This window comes from Pinus tabuliformis, chromosome 5_1 (genome assembly GCF_031772625.1).
Source record: "Pinus tabuliformis cultivar Carrire ecotype Pingquan chromosome 5_1, CPIR1, whole genome shotgun sequence".
NCBI classification, from domain to species: domain Eukaryota; kingdom Viridiplantae; phylum Streptophyta; class Pinopsida; order Pinales; family Pinaceae; genus Pinus; species Pinus tabuliformis.
The window spans coordinates 402,147,009-402,173,428 of record NC_142305.1 but is presented as its reverse complement, the minus strand read 5'-3'; the positions used below and the strand labels follow the sequence as shown (position 1 = coordinate 402,173,428).

General features: G+C 36.4%; 1 long non-coding RNA gene across 1 annotated transcript; it reads left to right on the top strand.

Moving 5' to 3' along the window:
- The first annotated feature begins 1,488 nt into the window (after positions 1-1,488).
- Positions 1,489-25,205, top strand: LOC149165168 (uncharacterized). The gene is made up of 3 exons (XR_016260312.1): positions 1,489-1,625; positions 1,890-1,979; positions 25,013-25,205. It is a non-coding gene; the product is annotated as an uncharacterized LOC149165168 (long non-coding RNA).
- Positions 25,206-26,420: the final 1,215 nt, after the last annotated feature.

Genomic DNA, 26,420 nt, shown 5'->3' with positions numbered 1-26,420 from the left:
AGTGAAATTATCAGCCTAAGGAATTGCACAATTTAATTAGAGGAATTTCCTAAATAATGGGGCTTAATTCCTCAAGGAACAACACAAGGAAGTATGAGCTCAAGATGAGGCAAAATGTGACCTAGTCTGGGTAGATGGCTTCAATGAAGAATGAAATAAATTGTGCGCTTGCAGGGTGAGATCAGTTGTGCAAAGCAATTGTAATACATCTCTATTCATTTGATTAATGCAAGCAAGCATTGGGTTTTTTAGCAAACTTCTGCAACCATGGTAATCCTGTACAACTCTTTTTGACGAAGGTATCGAGCCATTTGTTCCTTCCATTCATGATAGTTGTATGGTGTTAGGATCGATGCTTTGGGAAACTCCATTTTTCTGTCGATCTTCGATCTTCAAGCTGTAATATCTGCAAAATAAAGTACTGGTGCACCTTTTATCTAGCAACCTGTGGGCTCTGATACCATGTAAATGTGTTAGAAAACCTGCACAGATGAATCTAGCTAGTAAAGGTTGAACACACAGCTTTGCAAAGCAAAAACACTATAACAAAATCGAAAGAACAAAAGAATGATTTATTAGAAAATAGGTTACAATGCTCATGATATAGTATTACTGGGTGAAGATCCCAAGGTAATGCACCATAGTGGTGATAAATGAGATGACTCAACCCCTACAATAAGTTCTGGAGAGAAATAGCCAGTTGCGGAGTGAAAGGAGGAGCAAATCAGGGAGTAAGTCATGTAGAAGAACTAACTAGTTGCAGAGTTACGGAATGAGCAAATCAGGGAGTAAATCATGCAGGAGAACTAGCCATTTGCGGAGTTAAAAAAATGAGCAAATCAGGAAGTAAATCATGCAGAAAAAATCTTGCATGTAGTCCCATGCTCTAACTAAGTGTCCACATGTAAGTGTGTAGTACCTCCAACAAAATATTTTATTCAACCATTGCGCGTAAATCGTGATTTGTTTTCAAGTAACTGAAAACAAAATATTATACATGGAGATAGCGTGTTCAGAACGCATGGAGTATTTTCCAAACCTAAAATATGCCAAACATTTCAATGGCTGAATAAAATATTTTCATTTACCTACCATTTACGGGCAACGGCTGAATAAAATATTTTCAGTTGACTACCATCTACGCGCAACGGCTGAATAAAATATTTTCAGTTGACTACCATTTACGCGCAATGGTAGCGTGTTGAGAACGCATGGAGTATTTTCCAAACCTAAACCTAAAATATGCCAAACATTTCAATGGTTGAATAAAATATTTTCAGTTGACTACCATCTACGCGCAACGACTGAATAAAATATTTTCAGTTGACTACCATTTACGCGCAATGGTAGCGTGTTGAGAACGCGGAGTATTTTCCAAACCTAAACCTAAAATATGCCAAACATTTCAATGGATGAATAAAATATTTTCAGTTACCTACCATCTACGTGCTAATATAGAGCAACGACAGAGATTGTTTGCGCAACTGGTATGGTAAATTACTTCTTCCTGGTCTCTCGATTTTGATAACGGGTATTACTTCTTCCAAGAATCGAATCTTGTGGCTGCCATAAGACTGGGCTCCTTTCACCTTGCTAACCTGTGTGGCCTGTTCAAATCTAGAGAGGTATATCATAACTGTTTTTATATGTTAGGGTTTTTATCGGGATAGTGTTTTTGGATGGCGTGTTGTTGTTGCCTATTTGGGTATATTAATAGGGTTGGTGTGTTTCCAGTATTGATGACGTGTGGCTGTTCTCTACCCATATGGATACTAAAATGGATTCCAAATTTCTCCTTTTTGAGTATACAGGAAAAAAAATCCACAGACATAACAATTATGAGATAAATATCACTTATTTGACATCGTTTATATTAAATTTTTTGACAGATCCTGAAACGGGTGCCATTTTCCAGATACCGTGTTTCTATTGCGGTAACAATATTACTGGTGATTGGGTGTTTTTCCACATTAACTCCTGTAAGTATCAAAACCGTGTGCATCTTACTTTTTGATGGCCCTGGCTAGCTTTTCATGATGGTTAGTGTAAATTTTTAAAATAAGGTTGGATGTGTTTTGGGTAGCCTTCCACTTCTCGTTGTTATGTATGTGTTTTGTATGAAATCTTGTTAAAAGAGCATATCTCTTTGCTGGATCTTATCCACATTAATAGTCATCTTTTCATTTGAGTGAATATGCTAACTTATCTCATTTATTTAGTGGATATTTCTTCTGGTATTCTTTGTGTAAAAGGTAAAAAATGAGATGTTATAGTCCAGAAAAATATCGAACATGTTTTAATTATCTCAGTTCAGTTTAGATAATGATAATGAGAGAGATTGGGTTAACATTGCTTCTATTAAAAAAAAAAATTGAGTAAATTCTGCACAATTAAAATGTTTTAGGGGTTTTTAGGGTGTCGAATTTATATATACAGTTAAAAAACCACTTTAAATAACACAAATCAAAGTTTCACCTCAAATTTTGCAACCAGATTCTAACACCAAAAAATCACACTTAAAACAACTCCATAAAAATTCCTTCAAAACTTTTAAGATCCTTAATAGGGTTATAGGTTATAGACCCCTTCGCCTCAACTTTTTGCGCACAAATTGATTTATATGGTACAGTTGTTGATTATGCTCACTAAAATTTAACTTGCCATTGCCATTGGTATGGTAGATTCCATTTCACAAATACAATATGCAACATATTAAAAGCTTATATTAGGTGTAAACCCGACTTTGTAGTGGTTTGTTGTGAATTGAAATGTACTTCCTGACAACTCCGTCCATCTTTTCTTGACTCCCAGCTTGGATATCAACCCCGTTGTACATACGGAACAATGGTTACTACCCACTCCACACTGAACGAGACGAAACACAGGGTTGGTTCCTACAGCCGAAAAATGGTGAAACAAGTGTGATATAATGTCACATATGATGTGGGTGTGTTCTTATATTATGTTAAGACTGACAAAGAAGAGATTCAACATATGTTTAGATGTGGGTGTGTTCTTATATAATGTTAAGACTGACAAAGAAGAGATTCAACATATGTTTAGCTACCATATCGGTACATGCATTATATAACAAATAAATTCTAACAATATCATAACAACTTAACATTTACATCTAAATTTCTCTCTTAAAAAAAAAAGAGAGAACTATTCTAAATTTCTAGTAAAATAATATTATAAATTTAAAAATGGTAAGAAAACTTAAGCAGCAAGCCTAATATGTATCAAAGCTAAGGTTTTTGTCAAGACTAGAGTTGAAGTCAGTCATAAAGGGATAAGGTTTCCAACAGTGCTAGAGCTTAATTTGGTTATTGATGGATAATGTTCATGAGAATGAGAAATTATTACAATGTCTTTCTTCAATACTAAAGTACAACCTACATTGTAAACTTGTTGTCATGTTGACTGTCCTGCTCTGGCCAACATTTTGTTGAAAATAACAACAAGAAATGTTTAAAAATAGAATCCAGAAATTCCAATTTAATTTGTCGTTGAATTAAATTGTGAATTAAAATTGTAATTCTTTTCTCATACCAACTTGTAATAGTTAGCTAAGTTTAGTTGACTTAATTAACTTAGGAATTCCAAGTTGGAAGTCTTTTGGAAGTCATGTATATGTTCTCCCTAAGTTTTAGGGCTCCAAGATGAGTTTATTTATGAGTTGTAATTAGATAACTTAGTTTATTGAGTTATGGTCAGTTAAATTATTTCTAACTGTTTGTGGAACTAATAGAGAGTTAACAATCAGTTGGTGCACTAATGCGTTCACAAGTGCTACTCCAGCTAACTGAAGATTCCCTCATCAGAAACTCATGCATGTTGATTCTGAGAAAGACTCAATTGAGACTAGAGTGCAGGGATAATGTACTATCAGTTGTATAATTTTCTGAGTTGTACAGATGGTGCATGCAATCAGGAATTGAACCTTGAAGGGATTGTGCAGTTTTGGATGCAATAGTTTCGCTTTAAGATGAGTTAATCAACCATAGGAATTGTGCAAGGAAATGGGGTCTTGGAGAGCTGCAGAATTGGCTAAGTATTGGCCAAGAGCTTGCTTGTGAGTTGAGGATTGATTATACTGAGTGCTGGGATTGTTCTTGTGAGAAAACTCATTGTATTGTCATGTGGGAATTTTGATATATGCAATATATATAGTGGGGTTTTGAGCTGTGGCTTTCCTCCGATATTTATTGTGTTATCTGTTCTTGATTATCTTCCTCTTTTCGATTATTGTTTTCATCGATCTATTGCCTTCCAATGGTTGAAAGTAGAAGTAGATTCTTGTCTCGTGCTTTAGTAAATTGCACAAGCTACAGGATTTTCTACATGGTATCAAAGCTAGATTTGTAGAAATTTTTTACATGGTATCGGAGCTAGATTTGTAGAAATTTTCTACATGGTACCAAAGATGGATTTGTTTTTTAGGCTGTGAGTTTGCAGAGCAGATCTGAAAAATTTTGTGCAAAATTTTAAGAAACAAATAACATATCTGTATTCCTTGTGAAAAAATACCTAAATTCAAAAAACAAATCGGCCAAATCGGAGTTCAAATGAGGGAGATTTCGTTGATTTAAAATAAGTTTTTTTCCAGAAAATTTCGTGACGGCGGGACAAATGAAACAGATTAGTGTGTTAGCCAAGAACCTGTATGAACTTGAGGTACATGATTGATGCAAAGCCTTGAAGAGAAATTCAAAGGTTAGAGACTTGGTGGTTGAGAGAGAGAGAGTAAATTACCTCTCATCAGGAATTGAACCTTGAAGGGATTGTGCAATTTTGGATGCACTAGTTTCCCTTTAAGATGAGTTAATCAGCCATAGGAATTGTGCAAGGAAATGGGATCTTGGAGAGCTGTAAGATTGGCTAAGTATTGGCCAAGAGCTTGCTTGTGAGTTGAGGATTGATTATACTGAGTGCTGGGATTGTTCTTGTGAGAAAACGCATTGTATTGTCATGTGGGAATTTTGATATATGCAATATATATAGTGGGGTTTTGAGCTGTGGCTTTCCTCCGATATTTATTGTGTTATCTGTTCTTGATTATCTTCCTCTTTTCGATTATTGTTTTCATCGATATATTGCCTTCCAATGGTTGAAAGTAGAAGTAGATTCTTGTCTCGTGCTTTAGTAAATTGCACAAGCTTGTGAATCTACAGGATTTTCTACATGGTATCAAAGCTAGATTTGTAGAAATTTTTTACATGGTATCGGAGCTAGATTTGTAGAAATTTTCTACATGGTACCAAAGATGGATTTGTTTTTTAGGCTGTGAGTTTGCAGAGCAGATCTGAAAAAATTTGTGCAAAATTTTCAGAAACAAATAACATATCTGTATTCCTTGTGAAAAAATACCTAAATTCAAAAAACAAATCGGCCAAATTGGAGTTCAAATGAGGGAGATTTCGTTGATTTAAAATCAGTTTTTTTCCAGAAAATTTCGTGACGCGGGACAAATGAAACAGATTAGTGTGTTAGCCAAGAACCTGTATGAACTTGAGGTACATGATTGATGCAAAGCCTTGAAGATCAATTCAAAGGTTAGAGACTTGGTGGTTGAGAGAGAGAGAGTAAAATACCTCTCATCATGTAGCCCCAGAAAAAGCATTAGAAGCAACTTTAGGAAATTGTGGAGTAGCCACAATTAGAGAAGATGAGAGGAGACTGAGTGGAGAGATCCACTCAAGCAGTCTCAGACAATTGTGGAGCAACCACAATTGGAGAAGCTGAGAGGAGACTGAGTGGAGGAATCCACTCATGCAGAGACCTGCAGTAGGGGGAAAGTTTGAGCTAAGTGGGAAGAGGGATCACATGCAATCATACCTCCAGGTGTGAGGCGGGGTGATGTGAATTGGTATTCCCAAGAGGGTTAAAATTGGGCAGGGTCCATTGAGAGGTTTTATCTCATGGATCATACCTTGCTACAGGAGCCCAAAGCCATAATAGTGGGATGAACCAGTGGCAATTGATGTAGTGAAATATTAGAGTGACAAAGGCTAGAGAAGTCAGATACTAAAGAGTGCAAAGAAGGATTCAAAACAGTGAAGAAATGCAGAGTTTTCAGTGGATAGAGGCAATAACAGTTAGACACTGTGATGATAGATGCATCATACTGATTCAGGTTGGATGTTTTTTATGTTTCTGGAGTTGTTGTAGCAACAACAATAGAGAGAAGTTTTGTAGAACATTCGAAAGGTTCAGAATCAGGATCAAGTTGAATTTCTTTCTTGTTAAGAGGGAGTGTTGAAAATAGCAACAAGAAATGTTAAAAATAGAATCCATAAATTCCAATTTAATTTATCCTTGAATTAGATTGTGAATTAAAATTGTAATTCTTTTCTCATAGCAACTTGTAATAGTTAACTAAGTTTAGTTTATTTACTTAACTTAGGAATTTCGAGTTGGAAGTCTTTTGGAAGTCATGTATATGTTCTCCCTAAGTTTTAGGGGTCCAAGATGAGTTTATTTATGAGTTGTAATTAGATAACTTAGTTTGCTGAGTTATGGTCAATTAAATTAGTTCTAATTGTTTGTGGAACTAATAGAGAGTTAAAATTCAGTTGGTGCACTAATGCATTCACTAGTGCTACTCCAGTTAACTGAAGATTCCCTCATCAGAAACTCATGCATGTCGATTCTGAGAAAGACCCGGTTGAGACTAGAGTGCAGAGACAATGTACTATCAATTATATAATTTTCTAAGTTGTACAAATGGTGCATGAAATCAGGAACTGAACCTTCAAGGGATTGTGCATTTTTTTGATGCACTGGTTTCCCTTTAAGATGGGCTAATCAGCCATAGGAATTGTGCAAGGAAATAAGGGTTTGGAAAGCTACAGAATTGACTAAGTGTTGGCCAAGAGCCTGCTTGTGAGCTGAGGATTGATTATACTGAGTGTTAGGATTGTTCTCGTGAGAACAAGCATTGTATTATCATCTTGGATTTATGATATATGAAATACAGATAGTGGGGTTTTTATTTGTGGCTTTCCACATATATTTATTGTGTTATGTGTTCTTGATTATATTCATCTTGTCAATTATTGTTTTCATCGATCTGTTGGCTTTCGCTGGTTGAAAGTAGAAGTAGATTCTTGTCATGTGCTTTAGTAAATTGCATGAGCTTGTGAATCTACAAGATTTTCTACATGGCATCAAAGCTAGATTTGTAAAAATTTTCTACACATTTATCCAATTCAAGGTTCCAGCTAGCTCTTATTTCCTTGCACAATCCTAGAGGAAATTAGCTCCTAAAAGATAGGAATTTTATCCTATTTTCTTGCTAAATCCCTAAGTAATGATTCACCCGATTAACTGTCAAGCCTATACACTCAACTACTATACAATTGATAATTATAATGTTTCTTTTCCTCCACTCCAACTAGGATATTTGAATTCCATGCATGTCTGGGATATTTTCAGCTGATTGGCTAGTTTAACTAAGAGATCTCTAAGTTAACAACATTTCTACTACTCAACTAACCTTCAACTAACTCAAATAGGTAATTGAGCTCAGTTAATTAAGTCAAACTAAAAATAACTTAACTAGATTGCTAAATTTTAGCAATCACTACAGGAACAACTCTAATTCTAGCATATAACTCGAATTTACTGAGTAAACTAGTAGATAAAGCTATGTCACACAAGTTAATTGCAATCCAAGTATATTGATGATGTGGAAAATCCAATTACTAAATTTTACTAAGGAACAAGTCAAATTTAGTCTTTCTTGCTACAATTTCTAACAACAGGTTGAGTAGCAGTATTGGAGATGGAAGGTCAAAGTTGCAGTATCGAAGCTCATTGTTGCAGAATCAAGAAGAACTTGAGGAAGGGTTGACTTAGTACTAGGAGAAGGAATTGGTCTAGGGATTGGGTCTTTGTATCTCATTTGAAGTATATTCTAAGAAGATAAGAGTTTCTGGGTTTTCCCCTTGGAGGGGTTTTTCCCTAGCTAAGAGCCTATATCTTTGTCCTGTTTTGTTATTGTTGTTTCTTGATATTATTTGATGAAAATATTTAACTAAAGAACATAAAGAAGATAATTAAAATTCACAAGCAAGTATCAAGGTTAAAAAAAATAAGATATAATAGCTAACACTTTACATTTTCTAACATGCCCGCTATTTGTCTCCTTCTGCACATAAATTAGGGAACTATTGAACAATCACTAGCAATAAACACCCTAATTGTGTTTAGGTTTCCCTTCTCATCATAATAAGAAAAATATTCTTCTCTACAAATCAATCCCAACATGTCTATCCTATTTGCACTTATGTCCATCATGTCTGTGGGTTGTCTTACTCTGATCCATATACACAATTCTAGAGGAATGTGACCCTACATTCTAAGATAGTTATCCTTAGGTTCTGATCCATCATACCTATGCACAAAATCTAACTACTTAGGATTAAAACTAGGTATATAACTTTTTCTTAAATAAACCCTCAACTAGGGTATAATTTCTATTGTCCTAAATACTTTTAGAGACATACCCATCCATCTCCTTGCAACACCTAATATAGGAATTTATTCTTGAGGTTACAACCTTCCCTTTTAGGGATTTTATCACTACTACAGAAGTGCCATAACTTGGCATATAACTAAACCTCCAAACCTTGCATTAGACCCTCCTTTTGACAGCATTGATCCACAAATCTATGTGGCCCCTCCTTCCTGTAGCATCCTGGGCAAGCGACACTCCAACATGTTGCTAAAAAAGGTGTCAGTCCTCATCTTGAGATCAAATATTTCCTACGATAAAACCACGGAGGAAACTTCTACACATGCCCAAAATATCACTTAATGACTCGACCAACAACTGCTCCTAGAGAACCAAACTAGATCTAGGGAAAACTCATCACTTTCCACCCTTTTCTTTGGCTACTCAGGGTTGTGGCCTCTTCTGTTGGATATGTTTCTCTTGGATGGATGACTTTGACATCTCTTGCATTTGTATTTAGCCTTCAAGTTCACCCACCTTTCGGACTACATCTCTCCTGGACTCACAATTAAATGAGCTCCTTCTCACTTGCTTCTCTAGCCTTCCCTTAAGCCTCTTTAAATAACTATTCATTAGGCCTCTTAGGAACCATCTAGATGTTAGGGATTTTTACCACTTAGATCTTAGGAAATAACAATTTTCTTTTTAATTTATTTTTAGATTTTAAATGCCATCTTGGGTCTAAAATCCCTCTACTTGGGTTCTTTGCCCACAAACCCTTTTGTGACCAAAATCCTCACAAACCTAACTCCTAGGCTTGTGGAGTACCTCCCAAGCTACATAATTCAATAGGGAACCCTCAACCAAATGACACCAAGCAAGGGATACAATGTCAGAAAACTCTAGGACTTGAGTCCACTATGGGTTGCTAAAAGGAAGAGGAATGTAATCCTATGGAGAATGAAGAAACAAAACTATTAGTATATAATTTGAACCACTTAATGTTAATATATGAGAGGATAAGGATAATCCTTTTTCTAAGAAGTTGTTTCACACAAAAAAATGAACCAAACGAGCTTTCTTTTTCCCTGGTCCCAACCTATGATTGGTCCAAGTATGTTTTACATTAACCCGATTAATGTCAACTAAATCAGGAAATAAGAGAAAGTCTTCCATTCACTCCCAAAATGGTTCTCGAATAGAGCATTCCCCTTTTTTCTCCCAAGAATATTAGGTATTGTAGAAATCCCCACCAAAAATACTATTAAGGCCAAACTTTGATTCCTTACGGTTACAAAGATAGTTCCAATGAAATATCTTTTCTTGATGTGAAATTAGCATAAAAACATTAATGACTTTACATATCTTATAAGAGGGGACATGAATGATGCCAAGAGAAAGCCTATGGAGAGAACTCTATACCTAAATCAAAATGAAAATAGAAGAGGACCAAAGAGTGCATAAACCCTTAAAAGCTCCCTTAGAACTACCTATAATTGCACCACAACCCTGACATGTAGTGGAACTTTTTTGAAGGAATACTTGTTCCCCCAATTTTGTCCCTTAGAGTAGAATGATCTAGGGATTTTATTCCTTGATTAAATCTCAAACTACTAATATTTTCCCCTTCACTTCCTACACCCCCACAATTCAAAGAGATGAATTTCATTACTTACATGACGATTCAGGGGCTCTTCCTAGAGGAGGAGTTGAACCACTTTGATTCTTTGGTCCATGTTTTAACATGCCTTCTATGTTGGGTTGGGTCCCACATTCCTTATCCTTTTCATTTGGCTCTTCACATTTGTCTCAATTATGCTTTCTATTGAATTTTCTAACTATTCTACTAGTTTTAGTGTCCTTCTCCATCTCACCCTCTGATATCTTATCAGCCAAAGCTAAACAAGAGAAAGGATGACATGAGGAATTTTTGGCATTGGAGGGAGAGTGATTGACTTATTCTTCTTCTATATTTAAGTCTTTCTTGACCATGAGAATGGTTTGGGACATCTTCCTCTGAGGGTATTCCCATTGATCTATCCCCTTCACCAATGCATTCAAAAGAGATTGGGGGGAACTCCACATTCTCAAAATTCACAAGAATCTTGTACCTATTGTATGAAGAATCCTTCTCACTTCCTTTACTAGTAGAATTAAAATATTCACTAGTGTCGCACTGGATGGGAGGGGCCTTTGGGTGTTCTGTTAAGAGATGGGGGTTTTAGGAGGGGCGTCTTATTTTCTAGGGGTTCTTTTCCATTTTGGTTGCTGCCATTACTCCCCAATATTTGTTTTCCTGTGTCCCATTTCATCTTTAGGGTGGTTCTTGGTAAAGTGGCCATATTCATGGCAAACTTTGCATTTAAATGGATTTTGATCATGATCTATTGACTAGATAAAGGACCGGTTATCTAGTGAGAGCTAAAAGGCTTCTAGGAGGCCTTCCTTTAGATCCACCTCAACATAGATATGAGCATAGGGAAACATCCCATATTATGGTTCAATATGATTGATATACTTGCTCTAGGCATTTCCAATGTTTCTAATGGTGTATTTTTTATATTTTATTTATAACATAAATTAATTAATTAATTTATATTATAATATATTTTTTTGTGTATGGTTCACGAACATCGAAGACTGATGGCTACTACGTCCACCAAAACTATTTTAGCAGATCCACCCGAAGGGATCACTTCCTGTCGGTCATTAGTAGAGCCTAACCCCAAGAGCGTTGAGGAGAATTGACCCTATGACCTCCCATTAACAAGATACTTTAACTACAAAAACTCAACCAATTAAACTAACCTTAAAACTAATTTATATTATAATATTATGTGAAATAATTACAACAGTTTTTATAACATCAGTTATATTTATTTTATTTTTAAACAAATAACCAAAATTATATTATTATCCAATAAAACCAAATGTATTTCATATTGTTTATTTTGATTTTCTTTTCCTTCCCTTTAATCTTATTTCATAAATTTCTTTATTTTAAAGGTGAAATAAATTACTATAATAAAAATGATCAAATATTTTTTTAAGTAATTGCCTAATTTTTGCTTAGGATGATATCAAAATTATTAAGATAATATCAAAACTTCAGAAGAAAAATATATTGATGAATAATGTTTCTATATTGATGAATAATGTTTCTGGAATAGTTTTGAAATTTTACTTAGTTCAGGAAGTTCTGAAATTTTACTCAATAGGAAATGAATATTATATTATTTTAAATGTGGGGTTATACCTGAGATATATTTTCATTAATTTATTTTTAAACATGGAGATTATACATGATATATAGTTATCCTTATTTTCACGGACAAGATTAAGTATTGTTTTGTTTGTTTTAACTAATATTGATACCCCTTGTTATTAAGGAACGTTACTAGTGAGATTTAAGTCACTCATCCGTTCTTGAGGTAAAGCATCCATGCATTCAAAATTTGGAGTTTTCAAAATTTGGAGTCATGGATTCCTATTATAAACAAAAATCATAAAAGCTATAACATCGATAATTTATGGATTCCTTGGGGTGACAGGAATGGTGATGGTGGGTTGGGGGGAGGTGGAATGAGGGTTTCCCACGAGGAACAATCAATTGTACTTTTTCATGGAGTTTGGGATTAGCTTCTAATATCCTCGTGGAATCATAAACTCCACTCCAATGAATTAATCTAACCTCTCTTCTAAACATTATCCATCACATGCAGTTGGAATCTTTCCCTCAAAACCCAAAGTTGCGCTCCATATTCTACAAGGGTCGAAGGGGTCTTTGTTTTATCATATGGTTGACCTTATTTCATGTTCCCCGCAAGCTTAATTTCATAGCTAAACACTATGCAAATGTTGCAACTGCATCCCCTCAAGGGGTATTTCTTAATCCACACATAGAACTTCTTGCAACCCATCCTATAAGCAATCAAAATGACAAGTGGACATTTAACAATATGACAGGTGACTTTCTCAATTGTTGAATATGCAATTGTGGAGACAAAAGTTGAAGGTCCAACCTTGATGGCTGCAATAAGTTCTATATTTGGACTAGCACCCCTTCAACTAGAACAATATAGAGCCATTTTATTATGGAATTATAATTTGTGTAGAGTATTGATGATGGGTTTCATCATAATGATAGAGGACCATCAAGTGTGTATCCTTATGGATTTCCAAGGAGATTATTAGTATCTAGTCCCACAACTTCTACTTTTCCTTGATCTCTCCCTAGTGGCATTGGAGCTTTCCCTTGTCATGGCCTTTCATGCCTTCTCGGTTTGAGGAAGTAGGAAAACTAACAATTAGATGTAATGGAAGAATTGTATGGCTCAATTCAACAGTCCATGTGAGAATGAACTCATTGGTGACCTAGGTAGTAATTCTCATAAATATTTTCATCCAATAACAACAGGCTCTCTCCAGGTTCAAGGTGGTTAGTTAGTACCTTAGTCCCTTTCACCATCAGTTAACTCAACAACTCAAGTCCCCATGCTCCCAAGGTTTGAATTTTTCAACTTGTGCAGTAGTGAAAGAGACCCCCCTTTAGGATTTTTATTTCATCTCCCTTGGTTAATCAGATGTGTCACAAAGTGTGTTGTTTTATGGCCATTTTCTGTAGGTTATATGTAGTCAAAATACTTTCTAGATCATGCAATTATGTATTTGGCATTGGAAGGTTTAGTCTCAAAGAATATTGCTTCAGAAATTAGACTTCCTCTAAGCTTATTTGTTTTCATTTTTTAGCATACTCATCCTTGTTTATGTAGGAAAGAGGATAAAGAACTCTCTTGAAACTCTTATGATCTTTAATAGGGTTGTAGGCCCCTGTTTGCCTCAACATGTTGTGCAAGGATTGATTTTTATGGTACATGTGTTGATGAGGCTCACTAAAAGTTAGCTTCTCATTGGTGTGGTAGATTCCATTGCACAAATAGAATATGTAGTAGTGTAAGGCTTTCAAGCAAGGCCTATGCAACATATTAAAGCTTATATTAGGAGTAAACTTGACTTTGTAGTGGTTTTTTGTCAATTGAAATGTACTTTCTCGAAACATGGCTAACAAGTGTGATATAATGTCACATATAATGTGGGCTCCTATATAATGCTAAGACTGAAAAAGAAGAGATTCAACGTATATCTAGCTACAACATCGGTACATGCATTATATAAAAAAACAAATTATAACAATATCGTAACAACTTAACATTGGCATCCAAATATATCTCTAGAATAAAAAAAGAATTATTCTAAATCTCTAGAACAAAAAAATATTATGAATTTATAAATGGTAAGAAAACTTACCAATCCAACACAAGATGGTATCAAAGCTAATGTTTTTGACAAGACTAGAGCTGAAGTCAATCATAGAGGGATGAGGTTTCCAATAGGGCTAGAGTTGAACTTGGTCATTGATAGATAAGTTTATTAGGTTGTAGACAAGGCGGATGGGACTAAATCCAAAGCCAAACCTAGCTATAGAGAAGGGAATAATTAAATAACACGACAACACTTAGTGGATCCAAACACAATCATGGTAAAGGGAAAAAAATTCCTGTGAAATACCTCAATAATCGTTTGCAAACCCATAAGCCAAACAAGGATAAAGGTTGTTCCCGTTGAGACTAAACCTAGAGCTGAAATCAATAACAAAGAAGAGAAAACAATGTTCATGGAAAAAATAATACCACAATCCTTGTTAGACATGAACGCACTCACAATGAAGTGAAAACAATACCCATGAAACATAGGCCCCATCCTCAATGTGTTGAACTCAAGGTTTTAGAAATGTCCTCAACAACACAAGAGTTAGAGTTGAAAGGGGTTGTAGAGGGAGGATACCCAACAATGCCCTTGAAAGAAGGGGATAATCCTAAACTCTAGAGTAACAAAACCACACATGGTCACAAGGTGGGGAGTTGCTAAGGAATATGAAACAAGGTGATGGGCCAAATGTTGTTCAATTAAACTCTCAACTAGCCATCTTAGTGAAAGGATGAAAGGAGAACAATGAGGGGTTGGCTTCAACATGCAAGGTACATATATACAAATGGTTGACATTTATGCAAATACACATTGGAGAAAGTAAAAATAAACAACAACCAAAATATATGTTCTTAAATGAGGAGAACTAGAATCTGAAATAAGTACTAGTGAGGCGAATATAAACTTTCAAGCCTAGCTTGCACCCATCAACTAATTAATAATTATACTCAATATTTATTTTATATATTGAATATAGTTTTTGTATATTAGATATTATAAGAATTTAATAAATTAGAACTATGAAGGCTTCTATATATTATTATTAATATGTTAAATTAAATTAATTAGTTATAAAAGTTTTTAAAATTAAATGCAGGAAAATTACGTTTAATGAAGCAAGCTTATTATTATTAGATTAATAAAATTTAACTTAGTGATTGCCTTCAAATTAGTGGTTTGAAATGAAGCATTTTAACTAACACCTCGTAAAAGTTGAAGATGCTAATGACACATCAAATGGTCCTTACATGCACTGAAAAATTCAAAATTTGACCTATGTCCACGTTATGCATTGATGCAAAATAACTTATCAATGTCCACGTGATGCGATTTATCTGAGTGAGTTGAACTCGCGGTTTTGTTTTGTTTTTGAAAAAGTGGGAGTATAGTTGGCTTTGAAGGATTTAGAGAAGGTTCACAAGGAATTAGGGAAGAGTTATTTTTAGTGTAATTTTTTTGGAGTTTTTATTGTTGGAAATTTGAAGTGAAATTTTGATTTGTGTTATTTAAATTGGTTTTTTTATTATTATGAATTCAGTATCTTGAAAAATCTCAAAACACTTAGGGGAGGGACTCCATTACCTGTGCACCCTCCCCGCCACGTCGCCTACCGCCACATGAACCCTCATGAAGACCGTACGACACCTATCCGCCGTGGAGGTCCACGTGTTGGGCATCGTGTCGTGTACTTAACTATCCTTTCAGCGCCGTTTCCAGGGTTTGTTTGGGGTCATTGGTGCAATGTTCCATTTTCCCTTTGTCTTTCTGCTCGGGGCCGGTTGTTGGGCGAAGCCCTCCGCCGAAGATCGCCCAGGACGACCCCAAAACCTGGGTGCTTCGTCTGGTATGCAGGTGCTGATGTCCATCATTGTTCGAGGTTTAGGGTTTATGGTTGGAACAGGGTTTCTGGCTTTCTTGTGGTTTTCCAACTGGATTTGTTAGTCGTTCTGGACCGCCGGTTGTTTAGGGTTTTTTTGGTGGTGGTCTTATTGGCAGTTTTTGTTGTTTGGGGAGGAGCCGGTTGCAGTTTTACCGAGTTCAAGGTCGAAGGTTTTTTTTAAGAGGTAATTACAGGTTTTGTTGTTCTGTGCTGTCTTTTTTGGTTTTTTTCTGTTGTCTAATGGCTTATTTCTTCTCGTTGCAGGTGTGGAGAAGGTCTGGCGAAGGTGTGGCGAGCTCTAGAGAAGGTCGGCGACCATCCATGGCCTTTATCCGGTAGGATTTTAATCCTACCAACAATTTCTCTGTGTTTTTCAACACAAACAACCCTATTTGGAATTTTTGTAAACTTTATATGGCAGGTTTTGAGGGTTTAGGGTTACAGGAATCTTTCATCCCTTTTTTGTGGATATTTTGATGTTGTTTGTGGCTTTTCATGCTGGTATTTGTGAAATTTTCGCTGTTATCATGCTTATTCATTGTTATCATGCTTATTGAGCTTCCAGGGATTTGAACCAGCAAACCCTAATCCATCGCCACTGATTATCCAAAAATCTTGTTGTTTTGTCATTGCCACTGACCCATAAGGCATTTTCTGCAAACAAGTTTTGTTCTTTTATTGTCAAATTCTATAAACAAAAGCCTCTAGGGTGAAGAGCCTTAGAAAGAAGAATTGATATTAGAGCATTGTCTGTGTACATAGCTCTAAAATTATGCTCCATAGTCAAGTATTTTTCTTGAATCATCCTCCAAAATGGCTTAGTCATTAGGTTTCACTTGGAACATCGAGTTTCTTCGGCGGAGAGCTTCGCCCAACAACCGGCCCCGAGTAAAAAGACAAAGGGAAAATGGAACATCGCAACCATGACCCCAAACAAACCCTCGAAACCCTCTTAAACTTGTCACTGTAAAATGTAAAATACATTTGTTGTAAAATCAAATTTAGTTAATAGTGAATATTACATCAGAAAGGAATTTGAAAAAGATTAATAAGAAGAGGGTAAAAACTAAAATCTGTGATTTTGTTATGCTTCAGCGTTTGTCTTTGACTTGGAAAAAAATGGAAGATGAAACTGCTTTTTTCATTGTTGGGTGATTGTCTTTGTGACCCTTCCATCTTGTTCACTTTCCCTCTCATGTCTCTTCAAATGCAGAGAAACTCTTTTTCTGGACCCATTGTACCCCAAGTTCAAGTCAATATCCCAACGGTGGACCTCAACTATAATCTTCTCACAGGCCAGGTCTCCCCAATGCTGGCCTACGTCCAGAGTCTGTACCTCAACGATAACCTTTTTACAGGGGCAGTTCCTGAAGAATTCACCAACAGGCTTGTCTCGACGGATATTCAAGTCCTGTACCTTCAACTAAACTATCTTACTAACATTACTCTCAAGCCCTCCACCATGCTGCCTGTCACAAGCTCTCTGTGCATTCATTACAACTGCATGTTGCTTCCCATTCAACCCCCATGTCCATTCAAAACAGAAAAGCAGAAGAAGAGGCCTACATACCAATGCAACTTGATGGGCTAACTAGCCTTGCATCCAAGGAAAAATCTTATTTCAATGGCCTCAGCAGGCTCAAAGTCCTACAGCCAAAGCCACAAACCCATTCATAATAGCCTGCTATTCTTTGCAGGTGTTGAAATTAGTGTATATCCAATTTGTTTTCTTTTATTGTATCTTTAAATCAAACTTGTTATCTTTTATATCTCTTTACATCTGAAATCCTTAGAGTTATAGCAAGAAAAAGTCTCTGCAATGTGGGTTTTGCTGAATCTTTGTAGTGTAGAGCTGGAATTTATCCTTTTGGTGCAGAGAAGCAGCTCACATGGCTAAGGGAGAGCATAAAGAATGGCGATGAGATGAGGGAAATAAAATGAGTTGTAACTGCTTGGGATTATGGATGACTGTATTTCCTACAACAATTTTGTAACGGTTTGGGATAATGGACGATTGTATTTCCTACAGCCTTAAAATCTTATAAGGGTTGCATATAACTTTTTAGGGGATAACGAAAAACTGTTGGTTCGTGGATAAATGCAGAGTTTTGGTTTCTTGCATGCCTCTAATTTATTATTTTTATGAAAATGCTTTATTGCAGTTAATAATCTAAGGTTTTAGGCCAGTTTAAATAGGATCATGAAGAATGGTTGATTTATACATAAATGCCCAACATTGGTGTCTTTCATGGTGATTGTTTTTAGGTTGTAGGTCAGTCTGAAGAAGATCATGGAGAATGGCTAATTTGTGAATAAATGTGCAACAATGATGTTCAATTTTTAGTCATTTATGCTAATTGTTTTTAGGCTGTAGGTCAAGTTGAAGAAGTTCATGAAGAATGGTTGATTTATGGATAAATGTGCAACAACTTTTTAATGTCTTTCATGGCGACTGCTTTTAGGTTACAAGGATCATGATGAATGGTTGATTTATGGATAAATGTGTAGCTATGGTGGTTCAATTTTTAGTGTCTTTCATGGTAATGTTTTTTAGGTTGTAGGTTAGGTTGAAGAAGTACATGAACAATGGTTGATTTATGGATAAATGTGTAGGTATGGTGTTCAATTTTTGGAGTCTTTCATGGTGATTGTTTTAGGTTGTACATCAGGTTGAAGGGGATCATGAAGAATGGTTGCTTTATGGATACATGTGTAGCAATGGTGTTCAATTTTTAGTGATTATTCAATTTTCAGGGCATCATGAATAATGGTTGACTTATGGATAAATGTGTAGCAATGGTGTTCACTTTTAATGTCTTTCAGAGTGATGGTTAATGTGTCTTTTATAGTGCTTGTTTTAGAAAATAAGAGATTCCTCAAAAGAATCCCATCTTTGAATTGTGTGAATGCCCAAATCCTGTAAAAGTGTGGTCCAGATTCCTTGTGCAGCATAACCTTGTGTAAATCTATGATCCACTGTTTCTTGTTGTTATCTACACAAGGTACAACTATTAGGACCTACAAAATCTCTTTTTTGTAGATTCTCCTAGGTTAATATATTATGGTGTAGGGCTAGCTAGGTGAAGCATTTTAATTTGGCTAGGATGGGCCATTTCCAAATACAATAGTTCCACCATCTGTGATTTGGCTCCACCTGTGAATATAGAATTGCTTCATATGTCAATCGGGCTTTTACCTCCCCAAAGGATGTATCCCAGCTCCAAATCAGATGGTCCTTAGAATTGTTTACTCTAATTCCATTTAGGTTTATCTCTAATATAAAATTCTTCCATTCCTCCGTTGGGATTCCTTCCATTCCCAACTCTAATGAGGTTAACTAGTAGTTTCCGGAGAACAAAGAGGAGTCACTTGTTTTGATATTATGTAAATGGACAATTCCTTTGGGATTAACATAGTTAATTAATTCTAGAGAAAACTTGTAGGCGTGACCTTCTCCAATGAAAGGGTCCTTACCCAGGACTCTTTGTTTGTCATCCCCAACTTTCTAAGCGACCTAGTTAAAGAGAATGGGAAAAGATGTAGTGAGATCTTTCCAGACAATGGAGCCTCCTTTGACCAGATTTTTTACATATCCCTTGATCTAGTCCCCTATAGACTTGTGATTTAAATACTTTCCTTTTATAATTTGGCTCCATAGACCCCCACCAAACAGGGCTCTCCACATGTTTTTTAGAGATAAAGATTTTGCAGACCATGATAGGTTTTTAAATCCCCATCCTCCAAGGTGTTTGGGGATAGATAGTGCTATCCAATTGATAAGATGGATTCCCTCCTTACTATTTTTTCCTTACACCCATTGTACATTATTGTCTCTTATACCTCTTCAATCGCAACCTTTTCTAGATTTCCTTTTGCAGCTGCATCAAAATTCAGGCTGTATATTTCTTCCAAGGAGGTTTCCATTGTTCTCCTAGGGACCTGTCAGCTATCCTTGATTGCATAGCTCCAATAGATGTTTTCCCTGTGGCTCCTTAACCTGTCCATCTTCTTGGGAAATCACTTTGTCCTTTTAAAGTCTCAGCCTAATCCAATAAATGTGATATCTCTGATCAAATCCCCTTTTTCCAAAATCTGGTCTAGACAGAATCTTTTTCTTCGCTGGTAGCCCCTGAGCAATTCTTGGATGTAACAGTACTTAACCAAGAAAGAGCATTTGTCTTTGCCAATCCAACATAGTTTATTCAAGCTTTGGCATATGAAGAACTTTCCTTTGGTTAATAGCTTCCTGAAGGATATTTACTTCTGTTGGGTTGAGCTACCAGATAATGGTCCTGGCTTTTCCTCGAAACCTCGCCAATTTCTTAAAACTGGTTGTTGATTTGAATTATATTTCAGTAAGTTTCTTCTCCAATTCATCCTTTTTCTATGAGCTGACTAGATATCCTATCCAGACTTGGAATTTTGGATAGAGCTTGATGACCCAGCCACTGATTATCTTACGATGTTGTTTTGATTCAATTGTCTATTGAGCTACATGTTATTCGTAATGTTTCTATAAGGCCAAAATACTCTATCTTTGCTGATGGAACAACCAACTTGCATTATTAATATTGGCTGTGAATATATTTGACATATCTTCCAAGTATTTGGTGTCAGAGCTTAGCATACATGGATTCTATGGAATAGACTTGAAAGCTATGGACAACTATAGCCACGTTTTAGAACATTGTGAACATCAACCAGAGAGATGACTACAGAATGTTCTTACATAAAACCATCAGAGAATATTTTAGTCTAGGTCAACATGAGTTAAGGAGTCCATCTTGGGATATAAATTCAGTTAAGCAAAGAGTTCAACTTGAGAAACTATCTCTAATGGTTTGGAATCTTGGATTTACATTGATGTACATGTATAATTTTCATTCAAGCTTTCATATTTTCTGTATTATATAAACTACAATAAACTGATTTATGTCACACACATAAGATTAGAGATAGATTTGCTAATAAAAAGAGCACTGGTCACAAAGGCTAGTCAAATTGAAAAGTTGTTTTATACAATGTATATAAGATATACCTCAGTTCTCATGACTGATTCATTTAATAGACTATAGATGTTCCTTCTAAAATGGATTTTGACTATAATGTCGCACACATTATGAAATAAAAAAACCTAGGTTGTAAGCCAAAATGTTTCTGTGACAAGAAAAAGATACAATCCATCCAAAATCCACATCATAATGTGGTTAGAACCAAAAACATATGACACCCCTATTCTTTATGGCCCTGAGAATCTTGAGTGCCAAAACTCCCCGAGTTACCTTCTTGAGCTAGGTAGGTTGGCCTACCAGTCAAGGGTTGATTAGGAAATGGTTGATTGCTGCCATATGATTGATTCCAATTTGCAGCTTCCAACCATGGAGGTACTGAGTACCCATACCTCACATTTGCACTACTGACCCCTGCATTAAGTGGAGGTGTGTAATGAGCATACAGAGAATTGACACCAACGCTGGTAGGAACAAGGCAAGTGGGTAAACCCTCAGTTAGATAGTGAGGCACTTGAATGTTTATGAGATTTTGGAATAATGGTGTATTATCTGAAATGGAGTCCAATGAGTTTGAAATAATCCTGGTTTCATCAGCTATTCTTGTATCGTTGATCATCCCTTGTTCCTTTTCAAGCATTTGTTGTGCCTTTCGTTTTTCCTTTTCCTGTCTTGCCATTTGCTTTTGTTGGTCCTTAACTTGCCTTGCTTTATCTCTTTCAATCCTTTCATCTGCTCGATGTTGCGCTGCAACAATCCTTGCTGCCTTCTTCTTCTTAACTAGATCCTTCTTTTTCTGTTTTAATTCGTGCATTTCAAATTTCTTTTGTTCAGACTCAACTAACAAGTTTATATAGTCCTCTAAGGTGAGTAACTGTGAGCTTCGGCCCAGACGAAGAGTACCCTGTGCACCTTGCTTTTTTTTCATTGATACTCTCTCTACTGGTAGCTTTAGGAACCATCCAACTGTCTTCTCCACCCCTCCCACCTGCATGTCATTGCTTGGTAATTCTCTTTCAGTATCTGTTGGAACTAATTGAACTATATCATTATCTTCATTTGATGCCTCATTATGTCCTTCATCTTCTTCCATTGATCTATTGTCCACAAAAAAATGAACAATTTCATTGTTCAATTATGCTGGTTGTGAGGGCATGTTCATGCTTTTTTCATTGGTTGTTGAGACACTATGTGCATTCATATTGATCATTGCTTCTGCTAGCCATGAAGGTGGGGTTACTTGGCTTGGCAATGTCAATTGGTCATTGTCAACTACATGTTCAACAATGTCATTAACAATATCAGCGACAAGAATTTCATGTTCTTGAGTTGGTGGAACGATCTCCATGTTACTGCGAATTTGTTCATGGTTATATTGTGTTTCACATACAGTTTCATCATCTTCAGCATATAAGTGTCCTTGAGATAGGGAAACCATATTACCAGCTGCAACAACATCATCTTGGTCATCTACTTCTTGCACTTCAACACCTGTTTGGGCATTCCCTTCTTCCTGACCATCCACATGAAACGCTTGGCTACAACCAGTATCATGCATAAGAGCATCATAGTTCAGTGGCCAGATTCCTGTCCTCCTAAAGCCAACCTTGATATTTGATGGTGTCAAATCCATTTTAAAAGCTTTACTCGCAAGCTCTGCTAACTCGAACCTTTTCACCTCAACCCCTGGATTCTTTGCCATCCATGCAGCGCGCTCCGGCATGAAATAGTTCTTGAAAGGCCCAAACGCACTAACATCAAGGGGTTGCAGTCTGTGAGTGGTATGAGCGGGCAATGTCAACAGGTCGATGCCTAAATTGTTTGCTTCCTCAATTGTTTGTACAGCCATGTGGCTCCCATGGCCATCTAATATCAATAGGTGTCTATTATTAGGCAAGACGCCACCTGGTACCGATGCAGCAAAGTGAAAAAGCCAACTTAGAAACAGTTATTTAGTCATCCATGCATGAGGATGTGCAGCCATGCATGCACCTGGTTCATAGTTCTGTATATAGTTTTTCAATTGATTTTTACCTTTGAATAGATAAAATTCTGGGATTGAAGTACCAGTTGCATTGACACAACATAAAATAGTTATCCACTCCCTGCTCTTAGGCAAAATTTTTGTCACATTTCGGCTCCCTCTCTTGGCAATTACCCGCATGCCACAATTCCTCCCTACCTGTAAACCTGTTTCATAACAGTTCCATATATGGTCTGCTCCATAAGAATGGTTATCGTAAGCACTAGAAAGTGTGTCATAGAACTTTTGCACAACTACAGGGTGCAAATTTAATGCTCTGTCTCTATCAAGGCCCTCAGCAGTACGCAATACAAGTTTTGGATGCCTTTTTTTAAACCCAAACCACCATGATTTACCAGGAAACCCATCTTTGAATGGGTTTGGCCTCCCTTGACAGATTTGAGCAACTGTTGATTTGAGTTGTATCAACTCTAGCCCATGTCCCAATTGTGCCATCTCTTTACACCACTCAACCACCTCGGCCTCCTCCTCCTCAGTCATAACTGAAAGAGGCCCTCTACGTTTTGTATGAGTTAGTCCATTTATCCAATAATCTATTGATGAGGGAGGAATACCATGTTTTTTTGCAGATGCCCGAATTGAGTATCCATTAAACTTTGTGTCATCAATTGCAACTAACATTTGTTCTTTTGTCCATCCTCTTATAGCAATGATCTTTTTAGTTGAGCTTGCTCCTTGGACTGTTGTTGATGGTGGTTATGTGGATGATGGTGTGTTAACATCAGCTGCTGTCACATGGTCATCCTCAACAATGTTCCCTGGTGCGTTGTTGGCATTGACATCAGCTGTCCTGTCCTCATCAGACGATGTGCATCGCAGCTGCGCACCCCTTGTCACTCTCCTGCCACTTCTCCTTGTACGAGCAGTATAACTTCCTTTTGCCATAGATGCAACAACCTGTAAAATTATTGCATGCATTTAGACATTAGAATATTTGTAAATTATGCTTTCATACAAGGCAAAAATATTTCTTCTTTATTACAGGAAATTATTAACATATATGTTACAGGAAATCAAATTACATTACTTCGCAGTCTCTCATTGCAAATTACTTCGTAGTCTCTCAATTGCCTGCCTGTTCATCAGTTTAGCAACTTTTATATGGATATCTGCTAATGGGCTTCAAGTAGGTTTCTGTGATAGAAGTTGCAGTGCAGTTGAAGGCATTATTCAACAATTAGTTTCCAAGGCTTTTGCTTGGAATTCCCTTATAGCAAGTTGGGCTTATAAGGATGCATTTCCATGACTGCTTCGTTAATGTAAGGATAGGAACTAGCTAAGGCATAAGCAAGTGAAATGTGCACATATATTTTGTTTCAAATATCATTTTCCATTTTTTTGCTATTTGGCATTGCCAAAAATGTCTAAGTACTGCAACTTCTCCATTGCAGTCCATGACCACCATTCCAGGCATATTAATTAGTTTGGAAACTCAAACAAAATATGGTCATATGCTCCAGAAGAGTGCTATGCATGTCATAATCACAGTAAGGTTGGGCATAAATTCTATGTTGGGAACAACTTGCAGCTGTGATCAGCCTTGGAATGGACTTATCAGTCATAAAAAGTTTTAGAAAATTGAACTAAAAAAATTAAGTATGTTGAAGGCATTCATTTTATTTTATTTTAAGGAATGGTTTTAACTTTTCTAAATATCTGTATTTAGAACCTACTTTTTATTCAATGGTTGTTTGTGAAACCATCCAACTATCCTTTTAGCAGTTATGGCCAGACAGATCATGTAAGAACTCTAATAAATGAAAACAATGAAAACATAACTGTAAGAAGAATGAGTTTCAGTGGTTGTTTGTGAAACCATCTAGCTATCCATTTCGCAGTTATGGCCAGACAGATCATGTAAGAAATTTGATAAATGAAAACAATGAAAACAAAACTGTAAGAATAATGAGTTGTAATTGATATAACTAACTTGGATATATTGGCAACTGTTTGTGATGTTGTCTTCAAGTTTGCTGAATAGTTTGAAAGCATAAGATGCAACTTCAACAGTGGGTGGACTTCTTTTATAGTTTTTGGCGCTTGAATTTAATTGGTGGACATGGATGCACATGGATTGAAATGGCTTCATTTTGAATGTGTGGTCTGGATTTAATTTGACGTGATCTAATGGTTGGGAATTGGTTATTTGTTGATCCATGTGCTTTGATCTGTTTTAATGAGAAATAGAGTGAGTTGGGTGTCATTTATTGCAGTTATTGGGTCTGGGTGTCATTTATTGAACAAAGTGGGTTTAAATGTTATTGGGTTGGGTATCATTTATTGAACATAGGGTGTTTAGTTGTTGAACAACACAACAGTGATGGCTGACATACATTCCCTTTTATTATGTGCAGGTAGGGATATTTATTGGGATACAAAGCTTCAGTTCTAATGAGTGGGAGTTGAAGTGACTGCTACTTTGGACTTCTGGAATAGACCATTTTGGAAGCCTTTATGGTTTTAGCTGTTTTCTAGTTGGGTCAATATGGTTTGCACTCTTAAGTAGTAAGATACTATTTATGGACAGTTATGGGCCCAGTCAATATATGGAGAAATTTTGGACATAAATTAATAGTTATTTATAGTTAATGTTATTTGTTTTTGTTTAAACACTGGTTTCAAAAGTCTCAATTTATGGTGGTTTGGTGGGACCAATACTATATCAATTACTGGTCTCTACACAACATTAAGAATCTCTCCGCTAGATTATGCATAGATTACCCATCAATCTTGTAATTTTAATAAATTCCTACTTTTACTAAAATTAAACCACAGATTATGCATAGACTACCCATCAATCTTGTAATTTTAATAAATTCCTACTTTTACTAAAATTAAACCACACAAACCCATTCGAAAAAGCTCAAAAAAAAATTCTCAAAAAAAACAACAAATCTAGTGAAACAAAGAGCACCATCCAGTTCATTAGCAATTTCCAACTAGCATAGCGGAACCTTAGCGCCGATGGTCGACGATAGGTACAACTGCGGTGACAAGAACGCATCGTCGGCGACAACAGCGGCAACAAAATAATCAGCGACAGCAACACCGTGAACATAAATATCAATGTCAAAATCGGCACATCATGCCACAAGGTAACGCCAGTAACCAATTTTCTTCACTGTAGCATATGCACAAATATGTCGTGGTTTATGATTTCGCTTTCTTTTCATCTGCATAAAGACGTCATGATTTTCCTTCTTTCGCTTCATTAATTACATTGTTATTGAATCACGGTTAGTGAAGTACTTGAAATATGTCGTGGTTTATGATTTCGCTTTCTTTTCATCTGCACAAAGACGTCATGATTTTCCTTTCTTCGCTTCATTAATTACATTGTTATCGAATCACAGTTAGTGAAGTACTTGAGCCGCTGTTTCGTAGCCACGGTGAAGTACTTGATCCAATGTTTTGTAGCCATGGTGAAGTCCTTGAGCCGAATTGCGAAGTACTTGAGCCACTGTTTCGTAGACATGGTGAAGTACTTGATCCAATGTTTCGTAGCCATGGTGAAGTTCTTGAGCCGAATTGCGAAGTAGTTGATGAGCCACTGTTTCGTAGCCATGGTCGTAGCCATATTGGTGATCAAGTACATGGTCGACGACAGGTGAAAAAACGTCATCGGCCCCAACACCCGGATCAAGACAATACCATCATCAGCAACAACAACGACAACAAAATCAACACCGTGAACATCGGCAACGTATGCCACCAGGTAAGCCAATCCCATCATCGGCCACAACAGCGACAATAAAATCAACA